The sequence below is a fragment of the Jatropha curcas genome, chromosome 2, assembly GCF_041381405.1.
Source record: "Jatropha curcas cultivar XTBG-Jc1 chromosome 2, XTBG_Jcur_1.0, whole genome shotgun sequence".
NCBI lineage: Eukaryota > Viridiplantae > Streptophyta > Magnoliopsida > Malpighiales > Euphorbiaceae > Jatropha > Jatropha curcas.
This window is the reverse complement of record NC_143152.1, coordinates 28,723,927-28,728,688: the sequence shown is the minus strand read 5'-3', so window position 1 is coordinate 28,728,688 and position 4,762 is coordinate 28,723,927. Positions and strand designations below refer to the sequence as shown.

At 34.2% G+C, this 4,762-nt stretch overlaps 1 long non-coding RNA gene across 1 annotated transcript; it reads left to right on the top strand.

The window, feature by feature from the left end:
* The first annotated feature begins 1,055 nt into the window (after positions 1-1,055).
* On the top strand, positions 1,056-4,242 carry LOC149498555 (uncharacterized). The gene is made up of 3 exons (XR_016319722.1): positions 1,056-1,541; positions 2,270-2,352; positions 3,945-4,242. It is a non-coding gene; the product is annotated as an uncharacterized LOC149498555 (long non-coding RNA).
* Positions 4,243-4,762: the final 520 nt, after the last annotated feature.

Below are 4,762 nucleotides of genomic sequence, written 5' to 3'. Positions count from 1 at the left end.
CTTGCTTAGTAGACGATTGAGTCATTACAAATGTAAATTAAATTCCAAATTGTTTTGCTTTTTTTGTAAATTATATATTTGGATTTCATAAAGGAACGTGTAATGAAATTTAATTTTCGCATGAAATTAAATCTATCTTGGGGAAAAATATGTATAATATGCGTTTTATTGTAAAACTCGGTTCATTGTAAGATTTATATTTAACGAAAGATTTTCTAAAGATTTCAGTAGCTGACTAGTGATAGCAACGGGAGGACCAAAGTAATAAACTTAAGTTTCTTATACGAGGTTTCTTGTAAGCTTTAGGTAAGTAGTGCGAAACAGTGGAACGAAATGTTGCTTTAAATATGATGATTGGCGATAGAAATACAATCAGAATACCCCCATTCACTTTGTTTCCTCGATTTGTATTTTCGCTCTTGAGCTGTATCCTAGGCATTGGAAGCAATTTCTTTTGACTTTAAAATTTCTCATGCGTCCATTCTTATTCTTTCCCGCTAAATTCAATTCGAGGACGAATTGTTTTAAGGGGGGAGATTGTAATACCCTGAATTTTTATTTTCAAAATTTTCGAATTTTAATAAATCAAAAATCTGAATTGTGACGGTATGGGCTTAAGTATCGAGCAATTTTAATCTGGGCCTAAATTGCGAATTGGGCTCAAGCCCAAAACAAGTTATCGAAATTTCTAGTCGAAACGAAAAAGAAAGAAATTATATTTACCACTTAGTTCGGTAATCCTAAATTTGATACATAATGCACTATTTTTGTTAGTAAATTGAAAAAAAGATATAAATTTGACTAAATCAATTAACTAAATTAAACTGCTTGAAAATCAGGGGAAGATAAATCAAATTAGAAAGAATAAAATATGGCTATACAGCAAATATTTAATTATTGATAAACAGAACCGTAATTGGGTTAAAATTTTTAGAAAACAAGAGAGAAACTAGATAACCAAACAAAAATCAAGATTTGGGCTGAATCGAACCGGAATCGGACCGAATCAACCCAAACCATCTAAAAACTCCCTTTCTTTTTATCTCCAACGCAAACCTTACCTCCTCACCCCCCCACCAATGCTGCACCTCTACTCCACCGACACTGCCACTGCCACCGCCACCTCCTCCTCCTCCTCTCTTCTTCTTCTTCTTCTCCTTCTCCTCTCTTCCTCTTCTCTTCTTTCTTTTCTTTGCTGCGTCTGCGTCCTTGGCGAGATAGAGCAGCAGAGTCGCGCGCCACCTCCAGCCCGATCGGACCTCCTCGCGCGCCACCGTGTTGCAGCTCGACGTCGCAACAGCTTCGCAGTGGTTCTGCTCCATCCTCGACCAGATTGCGCAGTCCCAGTCGTCGTCCAGCCCGATGCGCCACCACCAGCCCTCTGCCGCCACGCTATGGTTTATCTCCTCCCTCTTCCGCGCCAGTTCCAGGTGGTCCAGCCACTCCAACACGACTCCGACCACCCACTTGCAGTCCCAGTGCGCGATCCGGCACGCGTGAACCCCGATCTAGCGAAATTCGACAAGAAAAATTATATTTGGGTATAAATCAATTTTTGCTAATTCTCAGACATTAATTAACTTATAGTAAATTTTGGTCAATTAATTTTAGTAATCCTAGTTAAATTAATTTTAGTAATTTTGGGTTAACTAATTTAAATTAAATTAAATATTGATTTATTGATTAATTAAAAACATTTGGTTAGTTAACATTTAAATTCAGTATTAAATAAATTATTAGAAAAATGTTTTGATAATAATCAATTTATGGAATTAAATAAAAATAAATAAATAAGATATTGTTGCTGTAGAAAATATGGAGGATGGGAATAAACGACTGGATTGATTGCCCGATGGATGGGCTGGGTTGAGTGTTGGATAGTTAAATTTTAGAGGAGCTGCCGCTAAAGTTTCGGTAGAAATTAGATTATTTTTTTTAGAACTTTAATAGGTAGTACGACTAAAATTATTATCGTTAGTAATATTATATTATCAATCATATTATTCTTATTAATATTATTATTATTATTATTAATATTAGTATTCTTATTAGTATTATTATAAAATATTACTTAACCTTTTATTTAAAGGTGAGAAATTAGAATAAGAAAACTCTCTCTCTCTCTCTCTCTCTCTCTCTCTCTCTATATATATATATATATAGTTTAATTTAATAAGTGAATTAAATGACTGGTAACCAAAACTAATAAACGAACGCGACATATAATTTTCGAATTAGAATTCTTATTTAGAATTTTCTTATTATATAGATGCTTATAAAGTTTCGGAATGTAAAGACAAATGCTGGGAGCACACAATAAGAAAGGCAGTCCTTTTAAGGACAACAAAAACTGTGAGTAGTGTTAGATAATTCGCATCATCCGCCTGCATTCATGCATTCACGGCTAAATGTTATCATGCATTATGGCCATATTGTGATGCACTATTTGTTGATATTAAATATTTGCTTGATTACCTGTGATGTGATATTGCTGTGCCTTGTTTGTGTGGAATTGGGATGAAGTGGGTCACCATAGGTTTGTGAGACTGTTTCTGTTATACGGATCCTGATTCTGATTTCTGTTATATTCTGTTACTGCTATATGGATCCTGATTCTGATTTCTGTTAGCCGGGTAAATGGGAGATCGGCGCCCCCGTGTGCACATGATAATTCTGTCTATTCTGAAACCACAGGTTGGCTTCTTTATTTGGGCGCACCTGATAGTTTAGATCTGATCGCAGCTCACAGAGTGGCCTCCTGTTTGAGCGCCTGAAGATCTAGATTGGATGGAGACGACTGGGTTGCCTCATGTTGGTAATATATATATATATATATATATATATATATATATATATATATATATATATATATATATATATATATATATATATATATAATTATTTGATCAACAAAAGGCACCTGATACTACATATAATTATTTTGACTACAAAGAAGCTTGGGAAAAAGTTTTTTGTATTCAAAACCCAACTACCACTCATTCGTGGTTAGTCTATTTTGATCAACAAAATAACAGATTTATTTTGTTGGTATCAGCATTCAAGTAAATAGTCTATTTTGATCAACAAAATCAAACAACAGGATCACAAACAACAAAACAAAATATCATATAACAAAACACAAGTATAGGTTTAAGGTTCCTGCAACCTTAATCTGGGATCCCCAGAATTAAGTCAGAGTGTGGAGGGAGAAGAGAAAGGTGCCGTCAACACGGACTTAACAGAAGCAAATTTAAACAATTTTATTTGAATGCAACATTTAAATACAAAGATTTAAATTCAATATTTATACTTACAAAGGTTTTATAATTAGACTTTCGCCAACTTTGAATGCTTACAGAGACCTAAGAATAAGAGGGAGAGAGGGATTTCTAGTAAAAGAGGAATAATTCGAGCTGATCTTGACTATGCCTTCACAAGGGGAGAGGCTCCCTATTTATAGCAAAATTAAGAATCTTTACTGTTTGTCTTTTACTGTTGATGAACAGTGGTTGGTCTGCCACCGAATTTTGACCTTTACTGTAGATGAACAGTGCTTGACCTTTACTGTGGATGAACAGTGCTTGACCTTTACTGTGGATGAACAGTGCTTGACCTTTACTGTGGATGAACAGTACTTGACCTTTACTGTGGATGAACAGTGCTTGGTCTGCCATCGAATCTTGGCTTTATATGGAATCAGAATAAGATGAGGACGATGATGTGTCCTTCTTTTTCTTTTCTTTTTATCTTTTCTTTTCTTTTCTCTTTTTGCTTTATTTTTTCTTTTCTTGCTTTTGCTTTTGCTTTTTTATCTGCTTTACTTTTGATTTTGATTGTTTGCAGAATATTATCTTCATCACTGTCTTCAAAGGAAGATATAGATACTGCGGAAGATGATGATGATGATAAACTGACTTTATTCTTGTTTTTATGACTTGTCTTAGAGGAGGATTTACCAGATGATGCGCCTCTAGTTTTACTGGATGATGGATTTACTGGAAGATCTACGCTGGTTGAAAGTTGTTGAAACATTTCTTGACAGATCAGTTTATATTCTTCTGGGGTTTTAGCCACAACTAACCTGGCTTGACACTGTGCTTTCTGGATTCCAAATGTAGGGTTATCTAGAATAGCTAATGTACTAGCATAGGTTAATGCTGGCATTGAGGAGCTAGCTATTTTAGTGCGAATCCATTGACTGATTTTTATTTCAGTAGTGCTATTTTTAAACGATCCCCACCATTTTATTTTGTGTCTTTTTACCAACATAGGAATTTGAGTTCCCGGAACATATTGATAATCAAAATACCACTAATATACCCAAGGGGTAAAGAAAGTCATACAATAATACATCAAAGATGGAATATGGACTTCTCCAGGATTAGGTTTATAGTGGGATTTAAAATAATGATATAAAGAAATGATATCAGGAGGAATGATTTTCTCAGAGATACCTCTGGACTGCCACCATTTTTTAAACCAATTTGGGATTTTTAAATCAGTTCGAATATGTTGATCAAAATAGACTAACCACGAATGAGTGGTAGTTGGGTTTTGAATACAAAAACCTTTTTCCCAAGCTTCTTTGTAGTCAAAATAATTATATGTAGTATTATGTTTATGTAAAACTTTAAATCTTACTGGAGTATAAAGTGAAGATACGGGCCAATCTTTAGGATGAATAACCCGTTTTATTTGAATAGAAGAATAAGAAATTACAGATTTATTTTTTGTATCAAAAGTATGTTTTATTTTTACAGAA